The 15,297-nt window shown below is 42.4% G+C and overlaps 1 protein-coding gene across 1 annotated transcript in view; it reads right to left on the bottom strand.

Annotated features, from left to right (window-relative positions):
• CHN2 (chimerin 2) overlaps positions 1-15,297 on the bottom strand; it is a 964,914-nt gene that overhangs the window by 383,005 nt on the left and 566,612 nt on the right. The gene's annotated exons all lie outside the window — the stretch shown is intronic.

Raw genomic sequence — 15,297 nt, 5'->3', positions numbered from 1 at the left:
TTGCACAAAAAGGATGAAACAGGAAAGACATCCTTCTTCCTAACAAAGGAAGGGAGAACCTTACATTCTCCAGCGAAAAGAACTAATAAGCTCTGCTTAAAAATAATAGAACCCAATTAGGACGGGAAGACCCTCCCACTATTAGGGCATGCACCAATAGTGGAAGAAAATATTCCTGCAGTGCGATATGTACCGGGACAATGACTCCAAAGGTCACTTGAAAAACTTCCCCTTCTCTGACTAGTTCCGACCTCTAGGACCCCTAGATCCATATGATCCGATGATAGTATCAAGCACCCATCCCAGATAATACCTAAACAGGTCCAGTCTGTAAACTAGGATAGATAAGCCTGCTGTACCTGAACCGGAATTTAGAAAAAAACTCCTTCACTTAAGTATAAAGAAGGAACAGACCTTACTAGTATCCACAACAGGTCCTGCCTGTCATATAGGATACAACATATCTTCTGGAACACTCAGTTGTTCTAGCAAAGCTAGAACAACTGAATAATCAAATTAAAGAAATTAAGCTCCGAGGCTTAAAATTTTTCTCGAAAATATCGGGGGGGGGGGGGGGAGAACTATCACCCAGAGCAGAAATCTATAAGCTTCCACTGGAAGACTCCAACAATCTCGACCATCAAAGTCGAAACGATTTTCTAAGAAGAGTTTCTAAAACAATCCAGAGCTCAAAAAACAAAAAACTATCCGGAACAGAATAGCAAAGTAAAAGAAAATAGGCAAGCGCCCACAAGTGACAAGATGAAAAGGAGTGTGCAAACAAAAACAGGTCCAGCCTGTCATACGACACAACCCCCCATAGAGCTCGGAACTGGGATTCTAAATGAACGATAAAACAAAAAGTAAAACAAGACGACAAGGAATATCACCATCCTCCACTCATCTAGTTAAGATGGTTATCGGATTTAGAGGACTGAGATTCAACTGATGGATCAGTATTGGAAACCTCTAACATCGCCAAAACCTCTCTCAGAAGTAAACGCAGGCCTGCCAATCTAAATCTAAATGCTAAGGCCTCCGCAAGTCAGCAGACTCTAACCCTGGAGGATCTCCCTCTGATGCCTCAGAGGGAACCGCATCCCCAGAGGACTGATCGGACTCAATCGTTATTTTACATAAATGTCCTTGGGCAGGAGAGCCTGGATTAACCCTTCGCTTATGCGTAGCAGGAATAGGTAACATTGCTAAGGCCGTAGAGATGGCCATGCGGAACTATGTAGTAACCTCTGGTGGAAACAAACCCCTTACAGGCAAAGGAGGATTGGAACTCGGGAAAACTGCATATGTAGGAACAGAATCTAGGGAACACACCTCACTGGAGAAAGAGCCCTCAGAGGCGGATGGCTCAGTGGTCTCTAACATCTCAGCATTTTTGATGAGAACACTCTATTGCGGCATACAGAACATAATTGAGAGGGTTGGATTACCTGGGCCTCCTCACAATATACACAGGTATCTAATTCTGTATCGGAGAGATCCCCCTCTAAATAATCATAATCCTCCATAACTCGTCTATATCAAATTATAAAAAGGAAAAACAACTGGCACCTTATACCCCCAATGGCTGGGGCACTCACCACCTCCTATGACCCAGACAGATAGAGAAGATGCTCCTCTCTGCAGACACCCGGTCAGGAATCAGAAACAGTGAAAAAAAACGTGACCATACCCGGTCACATAGTGCTCATGCAGGACCTGCTACTGCTAAGGAAAGAAACTGCGCAGCTCTCAAAATGAAAATAACCTGTACATTCCGTATCAGCCTAAGAGCCCAAACGTTCTTACACATAAGCAGTCGAAATCACATAACAAATATGATTAAAAAACCCCCACTGTTCAATAATCCCCCTCAGGAGATATTAACCCTTGATTCCATAGAGATAAAGGAGTCCCACTGTGACCCTGTTTTCTATCGTTAACATGTGTGTAAAATAATGAAACGATCTTACCGGAATCTATGCCGTGGAACAGTGACACAGTCCTTCAAGTTTGACAGATTGTAGCAGTGCTTCTGACATGGACTTGAGTGAAGAAAGCAGGCAGCGAAACTCATCAACGCTATTTGCTTAAGGAGCTGTTAATATAAGTCTGGATGGGTTCGCAGAAAGACTCTCCTTGCATCTCCAGACTCTAACTTTCATCAATGATCTCCCTGAGAGGCTGACACGACTACTTTAAACTCCAGTACCATCTCAAAGTGCAGATACCCTTCCTAAGGAACTACTCCGAAATCTTCTGACACTTCTCTGCCAACCTCCTGTGACGATAGGCAAAGAATGACTGGGGGATGGGGAAAGTGGGGGAGGTATTTAAGCCTTTGGCTGGGTGTCTTTGCCTCCTCCTGGTGGCCAGGTTCAAAATCGCTAAGGCCATAGAGATGGCCATGTGGAACTGCGCAGTAACTTCTGGTGGAAAAAAAGTCCCCTTCAGGCGAAGGAGCAGCGGTATCCGGGGAAACTGCATGTGTAGGTACAGAAGAATCTAGGGAAAACACCTCATGGGACGAAGAATCCTCAGAGGCGGACAGCTCAGTGGTCTCTAACATCTCAACATTGGTTGATCAGAACACCCTGTTGCGGCAAACGGAACATAATTGAGAAGGCTGGACTACCCGGGCTTTCTCACAACATACACAGGTATCAAATTCTGTTTTAGAGGGATCCCCCTCTAAATAATCAGAATTCTCCATAACTTGTCTAGTTTAAATTATAGAAACAACTGGCACCTTATACCCCCAATGGCTGGAGCACTCACCACCTCCTATGACACAGACAGATAGAGAAATTCGCTCCTCTCCGCAGACACTCGGTCAGGAATAGGAAATGGAAAAACCGTGATCACTCCCGGTCACACGGTGCATCATGCAGGACCGCCCCTGCTAAGGAAAAGCAACAAGCCTAATAAAAATGCGCAGCTCTCAAATATAAATAATAAAATAAAATAACCTATACGTTCCGTATCAGCCTATGAGTCCAAATGTCTCCTACACATAAAGCAGCCGAAATCACATAACAAATATGATTAAAAAACCCACTGTTCAATAATCCCCCTCAGGGGATATTAACCCTTGATTCCATAAAGATAAAAGGAGTCCCACTGTGACCCTGTCTTCTATCGTTAACATATGTATAAAAAATGAAATGATCTTACCGGAATCTATGCCATGGAACAGAAAACACGGTCCTTCAAGTTTGACAGACTGCAGCGTTGCTTCTGACATGGACTTGAGTGAAGAAAAGAAGGCAGCGAAACTCGTCAACGCTGATTGCTTAGGAGCTATTAATATAAGTCTGGATGGTTTCGCAGAAAGACTCTCCCTGCATCTCCAGACTATAACTTTCATCAATGCTCTCACTGAGAGGCTGACAAGACTACTTAAAACTCCAGTCCCATCTCGACTGGTAGATACCCTTCCTAAGGAACTACTCTGAAATCTTCTGACACTTCTCTGTCAACCTCCTGTGACGAAAGGCAAAGAATAACTGGAGGATGAGGGAAGTGGGAGAGGTATTTAAGCCTTTGGCTGGGGTGTGTTTGCCTCCTCCTGGTGGCCAAGTTCAGTATTCCCCACAAGTAATGAATGCAGCTGTGGACTCTCCCTGTATTAAGAAGGAAATGTGGTTTTAATTAACAAACATTTTTTAAAATCTATATGACCTTATCTAATATAAAGAAAAGTAATTCTCATGTTGAATTCCAGTAGTAATTATGTGGGAAGCAAAAGAGATGAGACATTGTGAAACTCTTGCATATCCTTTCTCAGAATCCTTTTCTCCAGTGGAATTGCTGTTGTGGTTATTTGTGAACTATTCAATGAGCCAGTGTTTGTAGTTCTAAATAATAAACACTAGAGGTCAGTATTACCCTCAATACACTGCAAACAGTATATTAGGACAATAGGTTCCAATGGATAAAGTTACAAAAAGAGGATTCAAATGGAGGCTCAGATTTTAGGCCATTCCAGTCCATTACATAACACAGGTTTTGCACTATTACGTCTTTTTACTTTACACTCCATCAATACTTTGCATTGAGATAATTCAACAACTCAAGTATATCAGGAAAAAAATTCTCCCACAGTTTATATTTTTCATGATTTTTGTTTGCCTTTTTTTCTATGTACAGTATATATGTTCATATGCAAAGTCAGTTTCCATGTTAAAAAAGTATTTTCAGCAATATTTTTTATTCAATTAGGCCTAGATTTAGAGTTTGGCGGCAGCCGTCAAAACCAGCGTTACAGGCTCCTAACGCTGGTTTTTACCGCCCGCTGGTATTTGGAGTCAGTCAGGAAAGGGTCTAACGCTCACTTTGCAGCCGCGACTTTTCCATACCGCAGATCCCCCTACGCCATTTGCGTATCCTATCTTTTCAATGGGATCTTTCTAACGCCGGTATTTAGAGTCTTGGCTGAAGTGAGCGTTAGAAATCTAACAACAAAACTCCAGCCGCAGAAAAAAGTCAGTAGTTAAGAGCTTTCTGGGCTAACGCCGGTTTATAAAGCTCTTAACTACTGTGCTCTAAAGTACACTAACACCCATAAACTACCTATGTACCCCTAAACCGAGGTCCCCCCCACATCGCCGCCACTCTATTAAATTTTTTTAACCCCTAATCTGCCGCTCCGTACACCGCCGCCACTTACGTTATCCCTATGTACCCCTAATCTGCTGCCCCTAATACCGCCGACCCCTACATAATATTTATTAACCCCTAATCTGCCGCCCCCGCTATCGCTGACACCTGCATATTTTTTTAACCCCTAATCTGCCGCTCCGTACACCGCCGCAACCTACATTATACCTATGTACCCCTAATCTGCTGCCCCTAACACAGCCGACCCCTATATTATATTTATTAACCCCTAATCTGCCGCCCCCAACGTCGCCTCCACCTACCTACAATTATTAACCCCTAATCTGCCGACCGGACCACACCGCTACTATAATAAATGTATTAACCCCTAAAGCTAAGTCTAACCCTAACCCTAACACCCCCCTAAGTTAAATATAATTTAAATCTAACGAAATAAATTAACTCTTATTAAATACATTATTCCTATTTAAAGCTAAATACTTACCTGTAAAATAAACCCTAATATAGCTACAATATAAATAATAATTATATTGTAGCTATTTTAGGATTAATATTTATTTTACAGGCAACTTTGTAATTATTTTAACCAGGTACAATAGCTATTAAATAGTTATTAACTATTTAATAGCTAAAATAGTTAAAATAATTACAAAATTACCTGTAAAATAAATCCTAACCTAAGTTACAATTAAACCTAACACTACACTATCAATAAATAAATTAAATAAACTACCTACAATTACCTACAATTAAACCTAACACTACACTATCAATAAATTAATTAAATACAATACCTACAAATAACTACAATTAAATAAACTAACTAAAGTACAAAAAATAAAAAAGAACTAAGTTACAAAAAATAAAAAAATATTTACAAACATTAGAAAAATATTACAACAATTTTAAACTAATTACACCTACTCTAAGCCCCCTAGTAAAATAACAAAGACCCCCAAAATAAAAAAATGCCCTACCCTATTCTAAATTAAAAAAGTTCAAAGCTCTTTTACCTTACCAGCCCTGAAAAGGGCCATTTGCGGGGCATGCCCCAAATAATTCAGCTCTTTTGCCTGTAAAAAAAAACATACAATACCCCCCCCCCAACATTACAACCCACCACCCACATACCCCTAATCTAACCCAAACCCCCCTTAAATAAACCTAACACTAAGCCCCTGAAGATCTTCCTACCTTATCTTCACCATGCCAGGTTCACCGATCCGTCCTCCGAAGTCTTGATCCAAGCCCAAGCGGGGGCTGGCGATCCATAATCCGGAAGAAGTCTTCTATCAAGCCGCGGCTGAAGAGGTCCAGAAAAGGCTCCAAAGTCTTCATCCTATCCGGGAAGAAGAGGAGATCCGGACCGGCAACCATCTTGATCCAAGCGGCATCTTCTATCTTCATCCGATGACGAACGGCTCCATCTTGAAGACCTTCAGCGCGGATCCATCTTCTTCTTCCGACGTCCAACTGAAGAATGAAGGTTCCTTTAAGGGACGTCATCCAAGATGGCATCCCTCGAATTCCGATTGGCTGATAGGATTCTATCAGCCAATCGGAATTAAGGTAGGAAAATTCTGATTGGCTGATGGAATCAGCCAATCAGATTCAAGTTCAATCCGATTGGCTGATTGGATCAGCCAATCAGATTGAGCTCGCATTCTATTGGCTGTTCCGATCAGCCAATAGAATGCGAGCTCAATCTGATTGGCTGATCCAATCAGCCAATCGGATTGAACTTGAATCTGATTGGCTGATTCCATCAGCCAATCAGAATTTTCCTACCTTAATTCCGATTGGCTGATAGAATCCTATCAGCCAATTGGAATTCGAGGGACGCCATCTTGGATGACGTCCCTTAAAGGAACCTTCATTCTTCAGTTGGACGTCGGAAGAAGAAGATGGATCCGCGCTGAAGGTCTTCATGATGGAGCCGTTCGTCATCGGATGAAGATAGAAGATGCCGCTTGGATCAAGATGGTTGCCGGTCCGGATCTCCTCTTCTTCCCGGATAGGATGAAGACTTTGGAGCCTCTTCTGGACCTCTTCAGCCGCGGCTTGATAGAAGACTTCAGCCGGATTATGGATCGCCAGCCCCCGCTTGGGCTTGGATCAAGACTTCGGAGGACGGATCAGTGAACCTGGCATGGTGAAGATAAGGTAGGAAGATCTTCAGGGGCTTAGTGTTAGGTTTATTTAAGGGGGGTTTGGGTTAGATTAGGGGTATGTGGGTGGTGGGTTGTAATGTTGCAGGGGGTATTGTATGTTTTTTTTTTACAGGCAAAAGAGCTGAATTATTTGGGGCATGCCCCGCAAATGGCCCTTTTCAGGGCTGGTAAGGTAAAAGAGCTTTGAACTTTTTTAATTTAGAATAGGGTAGGGCATTTTTTTATTTTGGGGGTCTTTGTTATTTTATTAGGGGGCTTAGAGTAGGTGTAATTAGTTTAAAATTGTTGTAATATTTTTCTAATGTTTGTAAATATTTTTTTATTTTTTGTAACTTAGCTCTTTTTTATTTTTTGTACTTTAGTTAGTTTATTTAATTGTAGTTATTTGTAGGTATTGTATTTAATTAATTTATTGATAGTGTAGTGTTAGGTTTAATTGTAGGTAATTGTAGGTAGTTTATTTAATTTATTTATTGATAGTGTAGTGTTAGGTTTAATTGTAACTTAGGTTAGGATTTATTTTACAGGTAATTTTGTAATTATTTTAACTATTTTAGCTATTAAATAGTTATTAACTATTTAATAGCTATTGTACCTGGTTAAAATAATTACAAAGTTGCCTGTAAAATAAATATTAATCCTAAAATAGCTACAATATAATTATTATTTATATTGTAGCTATATTAGGGTTTATTTTACAGGTAAGTATTTAGCTTTAAAACAGAATTTATGTTTACCTGATAAATTACTTTCTCCAATGGTGTGTCCGGTCCACGGCGTCATCCTTACTTGTGGGATATTCTCTTCCCCAACAGGAAATGGCAAAGAGCCCAGCAAAGCTGGTCACATGATCCCTCCTAGGCTCCGCCTTCCCCAGTCATTCGACCGACGTAAAGGAGGAATATTTGCATAGGAAAAATCATATGATACCGTGGTGACTGTAGTTAAAGAAAATAAATTATCAGACCTGATTAAAAAACCAGGGCGGGCCGTGGACCGGACACACCGTTGGAGAAAGTAATTTATCAGGTAAACATAAATTCTGTTTTCTCCAACATAGGTGTGTCCGGTCCACGGCGTCATCCTTACTTGTGGGAACCAATACCAAAGCTTTAGGACACGGATGATGGGAGGGAGCAAATCAGGTCACCTAGATGGAAGGCACCACGGCTTGCAAAACCTTTCTCCCAAAAATAGCCTCAGAAGAAGCAAAAGTATCGAATTTGTAAAATTTAGTAAAAGTGTGCAGTGAAGACCAAGTCGCTGCCTTACATATCTGATCAACAGAAGCCTCGTTCTTGAAGGCCCATGTGGAAGCCACGGCCCTAGTGGAATGAGCTGTGATTCTTTCAGGAGGCTGCCGTCCGGCAGTCTCGTAAGCCAATCTGATGATGCTTTTAAGCCAAAAAGAGAGAGAGGTAGAAGTTGCTTTTTGACCTCTCCTTTTACCAGAATAAACAACAAACAAGGAAGATGTTTGTCTGAAATCCTTTGTAGCATCTAAATAGAATTTTAGAGCGCGAACTACATCCAAATTGTGCAACAAACGTTCCTTCTTTGAAACTGGATTCGGACACAAAGAAGGCACGACTATCTCCTGGTTAATGTTTTTGTTAGAAACAACTTTCGGAAGAAAACCAGGTTTAGTACGCAAAACCACCTTATCTGCATGGAACACCAGATAAGGAGGAGAACACTGCAGAGCAGATAACTCTGAAACTCTTCTAGCAGAAGAAATTGCAACCAAAAACAAAACTTTCCAAGATAATAACTTAATATCTACGGAATGTAAGGGTTCAAACGGAACCCCCTGAAGAACTGAAAGAACTAAATTGAGACTCCAAGGAGGAGTCAAAGGTTTGTAAACAGGCTTGATTCTAACCAGAGCCTGAACAAAAGCTTGAACATCTGGCACAGCCGCCAGCTTTTTGTGAAGTAAAACAGATAAAGCAGAAATCTGTCCCTTCAAAGAACTTGCAGATAATCCTTTCTCCAAACCTTCTTGAAGAAAGGATAGAATCTTAGGAATTTTTATCTTGTTCCATGGGAATCCTTTAGATTCACACCAACAGATATATTTTTTCCATATTTTATGGTAGATTTTTCTAGTTACAGGCTTTCTGGCCTGAACAAGAGTATCAATGACAGAATCTGAGAACCCTCGCTTTGATAAAATCAAGCGTTCAATCTCCAAGCAGTCAGTTGGAGTGAGGCCAGATTCGGATGTTCGAACGGACCTTGAACAAGAAGGTCCTGTCTCAAAGGTAGCTTCCATGGTGGAGCCGATGACATATTCACCAGGTCTGCATACCAAGTCCTGCGTGGCCACGCAGGAGCTATCAAGATCACCGATGCCCTCTCCTGATTGATCCTGGCTACCAGCCTGGGGATGAGAGGAAACGGTGGGAATACATAAGCTAGGTTGAAGGTCCAAGGTGCTACTAGTGCATCTACTAGAGTCGCCTTGGGATCCCTGGATCTGGACCCGTAGCAAGGAACCTTGAAGTTCTGACGAGAGGCCATCAGATCCATGTCTGGAATGCCCCACAATTGAGTAATTTGGGCAAAGATTTCCGGATGGAGTTCCCACTCCCCCGGATGAAATGTCTGACGACTCAGAAAATCCGCTCCCCAATTTTCCACTCCTGGGATGTGGATTGCAGACAAGTGGCAGGAGTGAGTCTCCGCCCATTGAATGATTTTGGTCACTTCTTCCATCGCCAGGGAACTCCTTGTTCCCCCTTGATGGTTGATATACGCAACAGTCGTCATGTTGTCTGATTGAAACCGTATGAATTTGGCCTTTGCTAGCTGAGGCCAAGCCTTGAGAGCATTGAATATCGCTCTCAGTTCCAGAATATTTATCGGGAGAAGAGATTCTTCCCGAGACCAAAGACCCTGAGCTTTCAGGAGTTCCCAGACCGCGCCCCAGCCCACCAGACTGGCGTCGGTCGTGACAATGACCCACTCTGGTCTGCGGAAGCTCATCCCCTGTGACAGGTTGTCCAGGGTCAGCCACCAACGGAGTGAATCTCTGGTCCTCTGATCTACTTGTATCGTCTGAGACAAGTCTGTATAATCCCCATTCCACTGACTGAGCATGCACAGTTGTAAAGGTCTCAGATGAATTCGCGCAAAAGGAACTATGTCCATTGCCGCGACCATCAAACCTATTACTTCCATGCACTGCGCTATGGAAGGAAGAGGAACAGAATGAAGTACTTGACAAGAGCTTAGAAGTTTTGATTTTCTGGCCTCTGTCAGAAAAATCCTCATTTCTAAGGAGTCTATTATTGTTCCCAAGAAGGGAACTCTTGTTGACGGAGATAGAGAACTTTTTTCTACGTTCACTTTCCACCCGTGAGATCTGAGAAAGGCCAGGACAATGTCCGCATGAGCCTTTGCTTGTGGTAGGGACGACGCTTGAATCAGTATGTCGTCCAAGTAAGGTACTACTGCAATGCCCCTTGGTCGTAGTACCGCTAGAAGGGACCCTAGTACCTTTGTGAAAATTCTTGGAGCAGTGGCTAATCCGAATGGAAGTGCCACAAACTGGTAATGCTTGTCCAGAAAGGCGAACCTTAGGAACCGATGATGTTCCTTGTGGATAGGAATATGTAGATACGCATCCTTTAAATCCACCGTGGTCATGAATTGACCTTCCTGGATGGAAGGAAGAATTGTCCGAATGGTTTCCATTTTGAACGATGGAACCTTGAGAAACTTGTTTAGGATCTTGAGATCTAAGATTGGTCTGAATGTTCCCTCTTTTTTGGGAACTATGAACAGATTGGAGTAGAATCCCATCCCTTGTTCTCCTAATGGAACAGGATGAATCACTCCCATGTTTAACAGGTCTTCTACACAATGTAAGAATGCCTGTCTTTTTATGTGGTCTGAAGACAATTGAGACCTGTGTAACCTCCCCCTTGGGGGAAGCCCCTTGAATTCCAGAAGATAACCTTGGGAGACTATTTCTAGCGCCCAAGGATCCAGAACATCTCTTGCCCAAGCCTGAGCGAAGAGAGAAAGTCTGCCCCCCACCAGATCCGGTCCCGGATCGGGGGCCAACATCTCATGCTGTCTTGGTAGCAGTGGCAGGTTTCTTGGCCTGTTTACCTTTGTTCCAGCCTTGCATTGGCCTCCAGGCTGGCTTGGCTTGAGAAGTATTACCCTCTTGCTTAGAGGATGTAGCACTTGGGGCTGGTCCGTTTCTGCGAAAGGGACGAAAATTTGGTTTATTTTTAGCCTTGAAAGACCTATCCTGAGGAAGGGCGTGGCCCTTACCCCCAGTGATATCAGAAATAATCTCTTTCAAGTCAGGGTCAAACAGCGTTTTCCCCTTGAAAGGTATGTTAAGCAATTTGTTCTTGGAAGACGCATCCGCTGACCAAGATTTTAGCCAAAGCGCTCTGCGCGCCACAATAGCAAACCCTGAATTTTTCGCCGCTAATCTAGCCAATTGCAAAGTGGCGTCTAAAGTAAAAGAGTTAGCCAATTTGAGAGCATGAATTCTGTCCATAATCTCCTCATAAGAAGAATCTTTATTGAGCGACTTTTCTAGTTCATCGAACCAGAAACACGCTGCTGTAGTGACAGGAACCATGCATGAAATTGGTTGTAGAAGGTAACCTTGCTGAACAAACATCTTTTTAAGCAAACCCTCTAATTTTTTATCCATAGGATCTTTGAAAGCACAACTATCTTCTATAGGGATAGTAGTGCGTTTGTTTAGAGTAGAAACCGCCCCCTCGACCTTGGGGACTGTCTGCCATAAGTCCTTTCTGGGGTCGACCATAGGAAACAATTTCTTAAATATAGGGGGAGGGACAAAAGGTATGCCGGGCCTTTCCCATTCTTTGTTTACAATGTCCGCCACCCGCTTGGGTATAGGAAAAGCTTCGGGGGGCCCCGGGACCTCTAGGAACTTGTCCATCTTACATAATTTCTCTGGGATGACCAAATTCTCACAATCATCCAGAGTAGATAACACCTCCTTAAGCAGAGCGCGGAGATGTTCCAATTTAAATTTGAATGTAATCACATCAGGTTCAGCTTGTTGAGAAATTTTCCCTGAATCTGAAATTTCTCCCTCAGACAAAACCTCCCTGGCCCCCTCAGACTGGTGTAGGGGCACTTCAGAACCAATATCATCAGCGTCCTCATGCTCTTCAGTATTTTCTAAAACAGAGCAGTCGCGCTTTCGCTGATAAGTGGGCATTTTGGCTAAAATGTTTTTGATAGAATTGTTGCATAGTAAGGAGTATTGGCGCACTAGATGTACTAGGGGCCTCCTGTGTGGGCAAGACTGGCGTAGACGAAGGAGGGGATGATGCAGTACCATGCTTACTCCCCTCACTTGAGGAATCATCTTGGGCATCATTTTCTCTAAATTTTGTGTCACATAAATCACATCTATTTAAATGAGAAGGAACCTTGGCTTCCCCACATACAGAACATAGCCTATCTGATAGTTCAGACATGTTAAACAGGCATAAACTTGATAACAAAGTACAAAAAACGTTTTAAAATAAAACCGTTACTGTCACTTTAAATTTTAAACTGAACACACTTTATTACTGAAAATGTGAAAAAGTATGAAGGAATTGTTCAAAATTCACCAAAATTTCACCACAGTGTCTTAAAGCCTTAAAAGTATTGCACACCAAATTTGAAAGCTTTAACTCTTAAAATAACGGAACCGGAGCCGTTTTTATATTTAACCCCTATACAGTCCCTGGTATCTGCTTTGCTGAGACCCAACCAAGCCCAAAGGGGAATACGATACCAAATGACGCCTTCGGTAAGCTTTTTCTATGTATCTGAGCTCCTCACACATGCATCTGCATGTCTTGCTTCCCAAAAACAACTGCGCAATAGAGGCGCGAAAATGAGGCTCTGCCTATGATTAGAGAAGGCCCCCAGTGAAAAAGGTGTCCAATACAGTGCCTGCCGGTTATTTTACATAATTCCCAAGAATAAAATAACTCCTCAAAACTATGAAGTATTAAAAATGCTTATATATCAATCGTTTTAGCCCAGAAAAATGTCTACCAGTCTTTAAAGCCCTTGTGAAGCCCTTTATTCTCATTTAATAAAAATGGCTTACCGGATCCCATAGGGAAAATGACAGCTTCCAGCATTACCAAGTCTTGTTAGAAATGTGTCATACCTCAAGCAGCAAAAGTCTGCTCACTGTTTCCCCCAACTGAAGTTAATTCCTCTCAACAGTCCTGTGTGGAAACAGCCATCGATTTTAGTAACGGTTGCTAAAATCATTTTCCTCTTACAAACAGAAATCTTCATCTCTTTTCTGTTTCAGAGTAAATAGTACATACCAGCACTATTTTAAAATAACAAACTCTTGATTGAAGAATAAAAACTACATTTAAACACCAAAAAACTCTAAGCCATCTCCGTGGAGATGTTGCCTGTACAACGGCAAAGAGAATGACTGGGGAAGGCGGAGCCTAGGAGGGATCATGTGACCAGCTTTGCTGGGCTCTTTGCCATTTCCTGTTGGGGAAGAGAATATCCCACAAGTAAGGATGACGCCGTGGACCGGACACACCTATGTTGGAGAAATAGGAATAATTTATATAATAAGAGTTAATTTATTTTGTTAGATTTAAATTATATTTAATTTAGGGGGGTGTTAGTGTTAGGGTTAGACTTAGCTTTAGGGGTTAATCCATTTATTAGAGTAGCGGCGAGATCCGGTCGGCAGATTAGGGGTTAATTATTGTAGGTAGCTGGCGGCGACATTGTGGGGGGCAGATTAGGGGTTAATGTAGGTTGCGGCGGTGTACGGAGCGGCAGATTAGGGGTTAAAAAAAAATGCAGGTGTCAGCGATAGCGGGGGCGGCAGATTAGGGGTTAATAAATATTATGTAGGGGTCGGCGGTATTAGGGGCAGCAGATTAGGGGTACATAGGGATAAAGTAGGTTGCGGGCTTGCGGCGGTGTACGGAGCGGCAGATTAGGGGTTAATAATAATATGCAGGGGTCAGCGATAGCGGGGGCGGCAGATTAGGGGTTAATAAGTGTAAGGTTAGGGGTGTTTAGACTCGGGGTACATGTTAGAGTGTTAGGTGCAGACGTAGGAAGTGTTTCCCCATAGAAAACAATGGGGCTGCGTTAGGAGCTGAACGCTGCTTTTTTGCAGGTGTTAGGTTTTTTTTCAACTCAAATGGCCACATTGTTTTCTATGGGGGAATCGTGCACGAGCACGTTTTTGAAGCTGGCCGCGTCCGTAAGCAACGCTGGTATTTAGAGTTGCAGTGGCGGTAAATATGCTCTACGCTCCCTTTTTTGGAGCCTAACGCAGCCATTCTGTGAACTCTAAATACCAGCTGTATTTAAAAGGTGCGGGGGGAAAAAAGCACGCGTAGCTAACGCACCCCTTTGGCCGCAGAACTCTAAAGCTAGCCGTAAGTTTGTAGACAACTAAAACGCACAATTAAAATAAGAATGTTGATTTATGATTACAATTACTTTGTGGGATATTTTAAAAATGTTAATTATAAAAAAACAACATTGTTAATTATACACATAAATTGATATTACTGTTTAAAGGGACATTAAACCCAAAAATGTCTTTCATGATTCAGACAGAGAATACAATTTTAAACAACATTCCAATTTACTTCTATTATCTAATTTGCTTCATTCTTTAGATATCCTTTGTCAAAAAAATAGCAATGCACATGGCTGAGCCAATCACATAAGGCTAATATGTGCAGCCACCAATCAGAAGCTACTGAGCCTATCTATATATGCTTTTCAGGAAAGATTATCAAGAGAATTAAGGAAATTAGATAATAGAAGTAAATTAGAAAGTTGTTAAAAATGATATACTCTATCTGAATCATTAAAGAAAAGAATTTGGGTTTAATGTCCCTTTAAGTGAAAAAGTATGCATTCCAACAGTGTGTAGAAGAGTGTTGGCGTGTGTTGGTGTGCATGTAGATGTGTGAGTGGGTGTGTGTAGGAGAGTGTTGGTGTGTGTGGGTGTGCATGTAGATGTGTGAGTGGGTGTGTGTAGGAGAGTGTTGGTGTGTGTGGGTGTGCATGTAGATGTGTGAGTGGGTGTGTGTAGGAGAGTGTTGGCGTGTGTTGGTGTGCATGTAGATGTGTGAGTGGGTATGTGTAGGAGAGTGTTGGTGTGTGTGGGTGTGCATGTAGATGTGTGAGTGGGTGTGTGTAGGAGAGTGTTGGTGTGTGTGGGTGTGCATGTAGATGTGTGAGTGGGTGTGTGTAGGAGAGTGTTGGCGTGTGTGGGTGTGCATGTAGATGTGTGAGTGGGTGTGTGTAGGAGAGTGTTGGCGTGTGTGGGTGTGCATGTAGATGTGTGAGTGGGTGTGTGTAGGAGAGTGTTGGCATGTGTGGGTGTGCATGTAGATGTGTGAGTGGGTGTGTGTAGGAGAGTGTTGGCGTGTGTGGGTGTGCATGTAGATGTGTGAGTGGGTGTGTGTAGGAGAGTGTTGGCGTGTGTGGGTGTGCATGTAGA

The sequence above is a fragment of the Bombina bombina genome, chromosome 5 (genome assembly GCF_027579735.1).
Source record: "Bombina bombina isolate aBomBom1 chromosome 5, aBomBom1.pri, whole genome shotgun sequence".
Classification (NCBI taxonomy): domain Eukaryota; kingdom Metazoa; phylum Chordata; class Amphibia; order Anura; family Bombinatoridae; genus Bombina; species Bombina bombina.
This window is presented reverse-complemented; position numbering and strand designations above follow the sequence as displayed.